Source organism: Dendrobates tinctorius, unplaced genomic scaffold, assembly GCF_039654945.1.
Source record: "Dendrobates tinctorius isolate UK_male_01 unplaced genomic scaffold, ASM3965494v1 ptg000150l, whole genome shotgun sequence".
In the NCBI taxonomy this organism is placed as follows: Eukaryota; Metazoa; Chordata; class Amphibia; order Anura; family Dendrobatidae; genus Dendrobates; species Dendrobates tinctorius.
Genome location: NW_027361817.1, coordinates 3,160,964 through 3,173,683, shown reverse-complemented (window position 1 = coordinate 3,173,683; position 12,720 = coordinate 3,160,964). Strand labels below are relative to the sequence as shown.

General features: G+C 45.5%; 1 protein-coding gene across 1 annotated transcript in view; it reads right to left on the bottom strand.

The window, feature by feature from the left end:
* The window catches only part of ARPC1B (actin related protein 2/3 complex subunit 1B), a 102,663-nt gene extending 97,016 nt beyond the window's left edge, over nt 1-5,647 (bottom strand). Inside the window, exon 1 of the mRNA XM_073546678.1 lies at nt 5,499-5,647. The gene's annotated coding sequence lies outside the window, so the exon portion shown is untranslated. The remainder of the gene's footprint in view (nt 1-5,498) is intronic.
* Between the last annotated feature and the right edge of the window lie 7,073 nt (nt 5,648-12,720).

The window sequence follows — 12,720 nt, the reverse complement described above, 5'->3', positions numbered from 1 at the left end:
ATTGTCTCTGGCCAGATCTTCTAACTATATCTTCTCGGAGATGCCACAGCATTCACTGAATAATATACCTGGTTACAATCACACAGCCAGGCTCAGATTCATGCTGTGATTTGGGCAGCCTGAATCAAATGACAGATTCCCTTTAAGAGTTAACCAACAACATGATTACCTCATGAGGCTAAAACGCTGATAATCAGAAAAAACTGTTCACTTCCTTCACAAAGCTGTGAGAAGTGAGGCTAAAAGCTCAATAAGTCTGTGCAAGTGGCCTAAGGTACACTGTACACTGGGAGCTTTCCCCAAATTATACTTTCATATTCCCATCAGCCGTCATTGACAAGAAAGTGGCCAAAAGTGTGCTCCATCTGGCAGGTAAACGTCCACATACAGTCATAGGAAAGCATAGTGTGGCGCCCCTGAGGCTCAGTCCCTACAGAGGTACTGCATCTTCTCCTAAGGTGTAGTGCCCCACCACCTAGGTAAGTTGGGAACTCCTTTCCACACTCTAACACCTGCATCCCACACACAGGATAGTTCAGCACTGACCACATTGTGGCTTCATGCTTAGAGGGTAGCAGAGCACCTTTCGTGGTTCCTTGCTTCGTAACACGAGATGTGCTGGGAGGTGGGTGGAGTTTATATAAAAGAGTGGGAACGTTTAGAATTGGGGGTCAGATCAGTCTGGAGGTTCAGTCTGCCAGAGGGTCAGAGAGGAAGGAAGCCACTTGGGAGGAGTGGGGATCCCTGGAAGAAGGAATGGAGGAAGGAGTGCTGCAGCTGCCTCAGTGACCTGAGCCAGCTGGCACGGGAAAGGAACAGAAGCAGAAAGACGTAGAACTGCAACCTAAGCTTCCATAAGAGAGAGAAGGAACAGTACGGAAAGAAGGAGTTGGAGAACAGAGAGGAGTTGTGGGTTGGAAGAGGAACCCTGCCTATAGGTTCTCAGCGCAAGGCCGGGGCCCGGTCCCTGAGGTTGTATGGACACTTATGATTCTGCAGCAGACACCGGTGGAGTAGTTGGCTGTAAATGCACTACTCCCATCTAAGACTTGGGGCACAACAGCAACTGAATAGAGAGCCAGGACTCCGGAGAAGGGAGTCCCCGAGAGAGGCTACAGCTGTCTGTCATACAAGTAGAGTTGTTAGGAACATCTGACAGGAGGAACTTCAGAGTACCACGGTACTGGAGCTCTTCACACCAAAAGGCGCAATAGTGGAGTCGTTCAGGAAAGGTACATGTTGGCAGAGTGCTGGAGAGGAGAAACCAGACTTGCCTGGGAGGTTGATTGAGTCTCTACCCCGGAGGACACGGCACGGAGGCAGGCACCAGTGTGTACCACGAACTGTGAGTAAAGCTTTGGAACTGCAAGCCCTGGTGTCTTCCAGTCATTTGTGCGCCAACACCGTCAGCACCGCTACATCTGGGTACCAACATTCCTCACACCTCCTGCGCCTATATACTGCCCTGGGGTTACAGCTTCACCTGTGGGGAGCTACACCATCTATGCTGCATCACAACATCAGCCCCAGAGGATCTGCATGCAGCGATGGCTTAACATCTTGCATGCCAAACACCACAGGTGGCGTCACGAACTATCACATAAACTATATCACAAACCACCATTGATTTGGGCGCCAAGGGCCACGGACCGGGTCACAGCTGCCGTGACACATCCCACTGACACCAGCCCGGTACCGAGTACCCCACAGCCCTGGGATGAGGGTGACCCAATAGCAGACTGCACATCCATCCTGTCGGTGGCCAGCACTTGGTGTACACCTCCTAAGCACTCTGTATGCACCCGACAGTGGCCATAAATGCAGTGTCTCCAGACTCAACATTGAAATTATAACATCAAGAAAGAAAAGCTATGAAATTATTATCACAGAATAGACAGACATGTTAATGATATGCAAATGATGAAAAAAATGTAAACAGAATTTTCTAAACATGTCAATTTATTCAGTGTCAAGTATGAGCGCCACATGCAGATTTCCTGCACTTACTCACCTTGGCTGCTATCAATGAGATTATTAATAGTTGCCTGAGGAATCTTCTGCCACACTGAATGCACTTGGTCACACAAATCATCAAGATCCACTGCTGGCACGTTTAAGCCATGCATGACCGCAGCAGAATGAGCAGTATACAGCCTGGCGTAGTCATGTTGACACTGGTGAGGGTCTCATAGCATCCAAGGTAAAAGCCTGCTCATCTCTGAAGAGGACAGATCTCCACTCCAGCCTCAATTATGGTCTTCTTCTGCGCCATGAAAACCTTTGAGGGTGGTGGCATGAAGTCACTTTGACCCCTGTAGTTGGACGTCTGGCTCGTAGCCCAATGTCATGCAAATGTCTTCTGATTGTTTCCATAGACAGTGTTTGACACCTTAGGCATGGTATGTGACATCAAATTTCACTTGGAGAACAGAATGGATCATTAGGCACCATTCTTCAAATCTGATGAAACCATGGGTGAAACATTATGAAGAGGCCATCATAAGGAAATGTCACACCTGTGCTACTCCAGAATGATGATGTGGGATGGCATAATGTACTGCAGCCAGACCCCTCTAGTCATCATTCCAGGTACAATTACACCTCAATTTGATTGTGGTACCAGTGGTACAGCCATTTCTCCAAAGTGTCCCAAAGAGAGCCTTTTTTCATCATGACAACGCCAGGCTGGATGTTGATCATGTTGCCATGAGTAATGAGCGTTGACTAAATGTGCTAGCTACCATGTCCCACAACGTTTCTAGACTCGTCTCCCATTGAGCACATCTGGGACATCATTGGTCAGCAATTGCAAAGGGAGCTGCCAGCAGTGGATCTTGATGACTTGCTGTCCAAGTGCATTCATAGTGGCAGAATATTCCTCACCATTAAAAACCTCATTGATCGGTGATAGTGTCTTTGTTTCCATTTTATTTTGCGTATCATTAAAATATCTATCAATCTTGTCATTGTCATAATTACCCAACGTTTCCTTCATGTTGCTGCAATTTCAGTGTTGAGGAATATACAGTATAACTATACATATTTTTTGCACATATGAGTATATATATGGATGAATATATTCTGTGCATTAAATGCAAAAAAAGTCAAGTAATAATACACTTTTGGAAGCAACCACACCACACCTCATCATTCTTAACCACATTTAAGAAAACAACTTGGCATATATGTGGCTGATAATACTGGCAACCAAATTCCTTTCTCTTTTTAACCCAGAAGCCGGCAGACAGTTATAACTGCACAATTGTTGTTCAGCACAAGGGATCGTGAGCAACAATGTCCATGATCTGAGCTAGCTGAGTATGATAGCACCGTATTACAGAATAGCTTTTACCAATTTCCCTGTATTTTGTTGTATTCAAATTATAACTATATATTTACATTATGCATTTTAAAGAAATGCAAACTTAAAAAAAACAAAAAGGGGTTGCCTTGCCAAAAATAAAAAGTGGTTTGGACTTTGTTCAAACTTAAAGGAGTTGTCCGGCCTAAAACTAAAAGCCTGTAGTCACGCTATTTTACTGAAGACTTATGAATCCTCACATCACGCACACTGCACAACGTGAGGATTCTCCAATGTCGGTGCCGGAACCAGCAGTCATGTGACCGCAAGTATGTGATATGCATAATCCCGTCCACAATCAGACTAGATGGGCATGACCTCGCTTAATGCAAGTGTATTCAACAAGGCTGGAAACTGTCTAGTCGGATTGTGGCCGATAGTATGCATATTGCATACTTGCAGTCACATGACCACTGTCTCTGGCACGGACACCGGAGAATCCTCACAGTGTGCAGTGCGTGATGTGAGGATTCACAAGTCTGCAGTTCATTGAGCGACTGAAGACTTTTAGTTTTAGACCAGACAACACCTTTAATAAATTGGACTCACTAATGTACATTATTTAAAATAAAGCTTAAATTTGGCTTTAATTCAGTTACAGATGAAAGCTTCTTCTACTCTCTCTGTGTTGACGTGACCCATGATGTGTATGTAGAAAAAAAGTCAGCCTCTTCTATTTAGCTGATTCAGAGTCAAAGATGGGGGCTGCCTTAGTTATTGAAATGAACTAGTCAGCCAGCCCCCTTTATATACATCAGTGCTGGAGCAGACATATCATTGGTGCAACCGCACAGGGTTCTAGGAGGTAAGAGGGCCCATTTCCACATCCAAAACGTGAAATTGTGCATTATGATGAGCTATTGGTGAGCAGAGGGCCCATATACTGTATTGTTCTTGTACAGGGGCCATCTTCTGTCTGTGTCCTCCAGAGCATCAATGGCCATGTGCTGACACAAGTGGCTAGTGAATGGGTAGAAAGCTCTGTCATATGTCGGAACTTGGGACCAGTAGTGAAAATAGGTCATAAATGCAGCTTTAACGAATGAATGAATGATATTAGTAAGTTAATTAATCAACACACCCAAACCCCTGAGGAAGCCAAACTTTGGGAGGCGATACGCGTGGTCTTTATTCCCCAATTCTTACCACAACTGCACAGGTTTTATCAGAGTGCCTTTTCTCTTGTCTGTACTTTTCCATTTTGTGTTGGCAGTATACATTATTGGTCTTTATTACACATCTGTCCCCACATTGTTGCCATCATGCACTCACTCCAGTCGTTTGTAGCTATTATGCTGCAGCGCAGATATACTGCCAACCGTTATTGTACATATTGCTGTGCATTCATGTCTTCGGAGGTAGGTCATAGCTTTATTTGGGGCTTTTTGGTGACATTTGGATTATTAAACTTATCCATTTTCACTGACCGTTACTGTGGCATATTTTCCTGCCTTTCTGTTATTGATTGCTTATCCGTATGTCCATGGAACGGGTTGCTAGTATATAGTATGTCATTTATTTCTACGTTTGATAAGTTATTTCTGCTATTGCTGCCTCTATCCACCTATGCATTCCTATCATTGTTATACAGATACAATTAATGCTGTTTTTTATCTTTGATAACCTGCGTTATATGTGATTGGATAGGGTGGAATATAGCTCAAAAATGGACCTGTCCAATGACATAGGCATGGCCATTTAGGCTTTTTAGTGTTTTTAATTGTTTCTCTTTGCTCATAGTTCAATAAATATTCATTTATTAGGTGATCCCTTTGTCCGGCACTCTTCTTTTTCTTCATTGTTTCAATTATTATAATACAGTAGATTTAAAAAAAATAAATAAATATGCAGGGATTGGATGGAAGGCTTGCACAAGACTCCAAGTTGCTGGCAATCAGATGATTTGGACACATCGGTCAGCGATCCTTCCATATGATCATTGTTCTAGCGGGTGGTGTCTATAGTGCTGATCAAGAGGGAGCAGAAGTCCTATGAGACTCAGGAAGGCTGATGCCTGCACTACCAAACTATGGGCTTGTAAAAAAAAAACTGCTTAATATTCTCTATAACTAGATCACATAGTTACAGAATCTAATAATTTGGCATCTATGGATAGTTGGAGAATACTTGCACCTACCTATGACACTTGTGCTGTCCGGTGACTGGAGATTCAGATGGAGAAGAAAGTATAAAGTCGGTTAAAGTTTCGCAAAACTTCTCTTTTCCTCTCTGAGTAATGCAGCCACTTCCTTGTGTGGGCGGAGGTGCTTAAAGCAAAAAAAAAACAACCCACAAATAAGCCAAGATTTTCGCCCTCCCCCTTCTCACCAGCGCTCGTTCTAGACTGAACTCAGACATATTCACATCTGGACATTTAAAATGACCAAATTTTCCCAAAAGTACTAGAACAAGAATGTCCTCTGTGTCAGCACATGGGGAGGGGTGGGGGTCTAACCCAACAGGAACATTTCTAAACACTGCACCCTTTGTATTTTAGTCAGCGATTAAGTAGATTAGGGAGCCAGAGAAGGTTTAATTTCCAGAGATGCATAAAACAATGATATAAGTTGCCTTACGTTGTGCGGTGAAAGCTCCCTCCGTACAATCCTCTGGTTTACTAGTTTATGTATTGCCAGCACTGATGAGAACAAGAACACAGCATCCCAGAATCTGCTGACACTACTTCACTACAGTACAAAATGTAGTGAAACCTCCAGCAGGGGGAGCTGGTGAGGGAAGAGAGGTTACACACTAAGAGTAGCAAACACTGAGCAATAGCACAGGTGTGACAGGTAACGAGAGAGAATGGTCAGACGAACCGAGTCAGAAACTAGCAGGAGCATACGTACCAGAAGGAGCAGCAATACAAGTAGTCAAAATACCAAGCCGAGGGTCAGAAAGCCAAAACATGAGCACAGGGTCCAGAAACGTGAGGCGAAATAAGTGGTCGGGGTACAAGCCGCAAAGTCAAATGCCAGAGAGTTAACGTAGGAGCAGAGACGAATACCAAAAGACGGGGTCAGAGATCAGTCCGGGTCATACACGTGGATACTAGTCAGAGGCAGGAGGATCACCAAGGTACAAGGGTCAGAGGCTCTAAACTGGAAGCTTGAGCTATCACTAACACTGGTCAGCAGGCTGTGAGAGACTGAATAGCCCAGCTAGCTCCAGAATGAGGCTAAGGAGATTAACCCCCTCATGACCAGTCCAGAGTGAAGACAGCAGAAAATAAACTCCAGACTGGACCATAATACAAAGCATATCTCAATCCTTGCGTCACCACGGGGGTTTGGGGCTTTGTTCAGAACAACAAAGATTTACCTTTACCTCTTGGAATGTTGCATTGAAATGTAATAATATCCCCGGTCTTGCAGCTTTCTGTAATAATATCCCCCATCCTGATTCATACTCTGTCATAATATCAGCCATCTTTGGCCCCTTTCAAATATAATATCCCTCATCCATTGTTCCTTTTTTATTATAATGTCCACTTTCCTTGGCCTCTTCCTGTCATAATGTTCTCGATCTTGAACCGCTTCCTGGTATAATGTCCCCCATCCTATAAAAATGTCCTTCATCCTGAGCCCCTTCCTGGTATAATGACAACCATCCTGGGCCCCACCTGGTGTAACGCCCTCCATTGTGCTATAATGACCTTCATCCTTGGCCCCACCCTGGTGTAATGCCCCACCATCCTGGTATAATGGCCACCATCCTGGGCCCCTTCCTGCTATAATATCCCCCATTCTGGACCCCTTTCTGGTATAATGTCCTCAATCCTGGGGCCTTTACTTGTAAACTGTCCCCCATCTTGAACCCTTTCCTAGTTCATTCTGACTATTTTCCAACACATTAAAAAATAAGGGATTCTTCTTACCTTCCCTTACCTTCCTCCACTCCCATGATGTTTGACCTGCTCTTCTATAGCCTGCAGCTGCTATCGGCTTGCTTGTCAAGGACGGCGCATGGTAGTGACGTGACTCACCACCCTTGACGTGTGGCACCCCAGAAGTCCGGTTGCCACAGTGGCATTGCCTCCCTCACAGGGAGTAATGTCATGCCTGGAAGCAAGGAGGTGTCCCCTTGCCAGGTGTCAGCAGGAGAGAAGTCGAGCAGAACCTGGGGAGTGGAGCTGTGAATAAACTCGCCCCAGAACTGAGCACTAGGAACCGGATATCGGAGTCCGTGGTTGAGCTCGTACTGATGTCCCGGCAGCTAAATCCAGAGGGCTGGGGACTGCAGGTCTACTGGCCCGCTATAATACCCGGCGGCACAGCCGCATACCAAAGCCTGGAGCCGACACAAAGGAGGGCACCTGTGATAGGCTTAAGCTGCCTGCCATGCGGGCAATGGTTTGTTTTTTAAACAGAGAGAGACAGTTAGAAGCAGGAGGACAAGCTGTTATGCAGCAAGGAAAAAAAGGGAGGACTGTGCAGAAGGAAGGCCTCCGTACCTACCTGGCCAGGTGTATCCAAAATTGCTTCCAGGCTGCCGGGCATTCCATTACGATCTGTTACCAGTGTCCCGGTCTGTACTATCAACCATCAAGTAAAGGAAAAGGAAACTACAGCCCTTGTGTCCTCCAGTGATCTCTTGCGCCCTGAGTCCTGCACCACAAGGTACACGAAGCCTGACACAAACAGAACCGTTAGCCCTGAGGCCCAGCTCCACCTGTGGGGAGCAGAACCATCCCAGCTGCGTCACCAGCAGTCTCCTTTAGCTGCGTCGGCCATCCATTGCCGAACACCACAGGTGGCGTCACGTTAAATCCCAAATACATATTCCCTCATTTTACAGCACAGCCAGGGTCACGGAGTTGGATCACGGCCCCGTGACTTCCCCAAAGAACTGTCTGACCCGTTTCCAAGTACCGCACGGCCCTGGTGGGCGTGTCAGACGGCATGCAGATGTCAGCTGCCAGCCTTTGATTGGATGTCGGCATGTACTGCAGTGTTATACTTCCTGCATGGAACAGTCCATTGTCGTACCCTCTGAGACTCCGATTAAGCACTTGCAGAAAACTCTTTCACATGAAACTAAAAGAGTCAATATGGATGTTACGGTATCCTACACAGATATCATATCCTAAATATCAAAGTGTTTTTCTTATTTTTTAATAGTGTAAAGAGTGATACTGTAGAAAAGGTAAAATCTGCAGTGAAAAATTTTTGATGCATCTAAATATTTTCTAAAAGTGAATATTAATACAGTCCTGTCCTTTAAAATAAACCTGTCAGCAGGATTGTGCACAGTAACCTACTGACAGTGTCAGGTCGGCACCGTTATACTGATTACAATGATACCTTGGTTGATGAAATCCTTCTTGTGGTTGTTGTGTAATCTTTATTTTCAGTTTTCAGTTAATGATTTTCTCGTGCTTCGGGGCGGCCTGTGGGGGGTCTTCATGTGGTGCTCTGCTTAGGTATTCATCAATATGGGCTTATGACAGGTCACTGATCCCTCACTAACATGCACCCTATTTTACATACTGCATATACTATGGTGGGTTTAGAAAAAAAGCAAAATAGCACAGGCGACGGCACCTGCACAGTATCACATATAGCATTATGCCTGGTAAAAAAAATACCTTCATCAAAATGGAGCCAGTGATGCTACTGCGCCAGCACTTTTACTAGAGACAAAAAAATTTTGACTGCAGTAAAATGTCAGTGCCATTTTCATGAATGTATTTTTTTTTTACCGGACAATATTCTAGGCATAATGCTGTACATGATACTGTGCAGGCGCAGGTAATTTTTTTTTTTTCTAAACCCACCATAGTACATGCAGGATGTAAAATAGGGGGCAATTTACTGAAGGATCAGTGATCTGTCAGAAGCCATAAGGATAAATATAAAAGTTGAGCACCATATAAAGCCCCTCCACAGCCCCTCACCCCACAGCCCTGCCCCGGAGCTCCAGAATCTCATTAACTGAAAACTACAAAAAAAGATAAAACAACAACCTCAAGACGGATTTCTTCACCCCAGGTATTATTTTAATCAGTATAACAGTGCCAACCTGATACTGTCTGTAGGTTACTGTGCACAATCCTGCCACAGGTTCCTTTTAAGCACTATGTTGGAATCCCTGAAAATTGTATTTCCACAAGAATCCCGACAGAGGCTGGAGCGCCCCGTGGGGCCTGGGGGTACTCGGTACCGGGCCCCTCGACTTCCATGGGGGACGGGGTCACGGCGGCTGAGACCCGATCTGTGGCCCGGAGGTGTTCAATAATAAAATAGGGGAAAGTTGTGTGGTATTTTTGTGGTAAAAATAAAGATAATGTTTATAGATGGTGAAATACGTGACGCCACCTGTGGTAATCTGGTCAGAGGTGACCAGCGCTGCGGTGTTGCTTCTCTGAGATGGATGTTGGGCGCAGCTATGATGTTGTAGCCCTCCACAGGTAGGGCTGTAGTCCCAGGGCAAAGATGTTAAATAGTAAAAATGGCTGTAAACTTTGGGGTGCAGATAAATGAGAGAAAGACACAGAGAGGTGCAGTTTCTTTACCTTTTACTGGTAATAGGTTGCAGTCCGGAGTACCACATACAGGTGATGGAATGAGTCCAGCTCGCCTGGAGGCATTCAGGGGATCCACCTTGCCAGGTGGGGATTTAGGACCTTCCTTTCTGCGCTTTGTGTGTGGGTCTCCGCTGTATATAACTATGCTGCGACCCTCTATTTGTACGGCTGTCAGCGTGAGCCTATTCCACGGGTACCGTTCTCTTCATCGTCAGCCCTGGGCTCCTTATCCACTGCAGTGCCCTCAGGTGATCAATGTCGCTCAGGAATTTACAATGCCCTGTACTTTCAGATTCGGTTATCAGGGCGTACAACTCCTGTCAGCCTTGGACTCTGATGTCCCTTTTCTCTTTATGAGCGCTTCACTCAGGGGTCTGCTATATGCAGTATTTTAGCTTCCCTAGAGTCTCTCAGTCTCTGCTCTTGTCCTTTCCCTTTTCACAGATCAGCTCTGCCTATCGAGCTCCTCTCAGATTAGCTCCCTGTCTTCATCTGACAGGATCTTCCAGAAAGATCACTTTACCTCACGTCCTCACGTTTAACTGTCATTATTTCTCCTCACAGCTGCTTCGTTTCCATGACAACCCCCTCAGCTGATTTGTAGCTGACTCACCAACCCCCTCTGCTGGCCAGAATTTATAAGGCATCTCCTGTTATGAGTGAGTCATTGAGGAGGAAAAAACAAAAAGCAAGCTAAGCCCAGAAAACCGGAGAGGTTGGTAACTAGCAGATTGCAGACCCCTGATCCTATTCACAACAACTAGCAGTAGCCGTGGAGCGTGCCTACGGTGGTCCTAGGCGCCTCGTCACGGCTGGAGAACTAAATAAGCCTAAAGAAAGAAAGGGAAAATCTAAACTGCCCCAGAGCAGACCCCAAAGCAATAGACAGCCCCCAACATGTATTGTCATTGAAACAAGATGAAAACACAGACACAGGTAGAAAGATAGGCTGAGCAAACGATAGGGCCCTCGCTAACTAGAAAGGACAGGAAAGAAAAGCTGCTGTCTGCAATCACGCAAAAAACCCTGCCAAAAAGAATGTCCAACACTTCTGATAGAAAAAGGCCCTGAAGTCGCTAGACTTCAATACACTATATCAGCACGCAGGTGTATTCTGAAGACAGAGCAAAAGAGATCAACTGATCAGAGACAAAATGGGGATTCAGCCCAGTCCCAGCCAGGGCTGGCTGAACACAAAAACTAAGTAAACCAGACAAAAACTCATATGAACAATAGCAGAGAAAACTTAGCTTTAGGAAGGCAGGAACCAAACTGGAAACAAGGAACCACAGTTAGGAAAAGTCACCAGCAAGAAACTAGGGAGTCGGCTGCCTTAAATCCAATCAGAAACTCCTGATGTCCAATCGCAGTCCTCTTCCTCAGGTGGCCGGTCTCTGCCATTTAGATCAGCTTCATTTACCTCCCTTCACCAACAGAGGGAGTCCAGATAGAGAACTCACTACTCCTCTGTCAGCACAGCCAGCTCCATAACCCTCACCAGAAGCAAGAGGCAAAACCGAAAATGAGCTCACAACAGTACCCCCCCTTGAGGAGGGGTCACCGAACCCTCATCCACGCCACCGGGCCGATCAGGATGGGCCCGATGAAAAGCACGAACCAATCTATCGGCATGAATATCAGAGGCAGAGAGCCAAGAATTGTCCTCCTGGCCATAACCCTTCCACTTGACCAAATACTGGAGTCTCCGTCTAGCCAGAAGAGAATCCAGTATTTTCTCTACCTCATATTCCACATTACCTTCAACCAATACAGGGTCAGGAGGTGCAGCCATAGGAACTACTGGCTGAACATATCTCTTCAACAGCGACTTATGAAACACGTTATGGATCTTAAACGTAACAGGAAGAGCCAATCGAAAAGAAACCGGATTAAGAATCTCCAAAATCTTGTAAGGTCCAATAAATCTTGGCTTGAACTTTGGAGAAGCCACCTTCATAGAGATATTCTTTGATGACAACCAAACCATATCACCCACTTTAAACCGGGGACCAATGGTCCTATGCCGGTTAGAAAACTGCTGGACCTTTTTCTGGGAGAGAGACAACTTATCCACTATTTGGTCCCAAATCTGCTGCATTCTCTCTACCACAGTGTCAACACCTGGGCAGGCTGAAGATTCCACTTGCCCTGAAGAAAATCGAGGATGAAACCCAAAGTTACAGAAAAAGGACGACATCAAGGTGGCAGAACTAGCTCTATTATTTAAAGCGAATTCGGCCAAGGGCAAAAATGAAATCCAATCATCCTGATCAGCAGATATAAAACATCTCAAATAGGACTCCAAAGTCTGGTTTGTTCTCTCCGTCTGCCCATTGATCTGAGGGTGAAACGCAGAGGAGATGGACAACTGAATTCCCAGCTTGGAACAAAAGGCTTTCCAGAATCTGGAAACAAACTGAACTCCTCTGTCCGATACAATGTTCTCAGGAATCCCGTGCAAGCGAACTACCTGTTGTAAAAACAAGGGTACCAACTCTGAGGAAGATGGCAACTTTGGGAGTGGTACAAGATGGGCCATCTTAGAGAATTTATCACAAATCACCCAAATAACAGTCATTCTCTGAGAGAAGATCAGAAATAAAATCCACTGAAATATGGGTCCATGGCCTCTTAGGCACCGGCAAGAGCATCAACAACCCACTAGAGCGAGAACAGGGTTTAGACCGGGAACAAGTCCCACAGGACTGCACAAAATTCCTGACATCACAAGATAAGGCGGGCCACCAAAAAGACCGACTCACCAAAACTCTGGTACCAAAAATACCTGGATGACCAGCCAATGCGGAGCAATGAACTTTAGACATCACTCTCT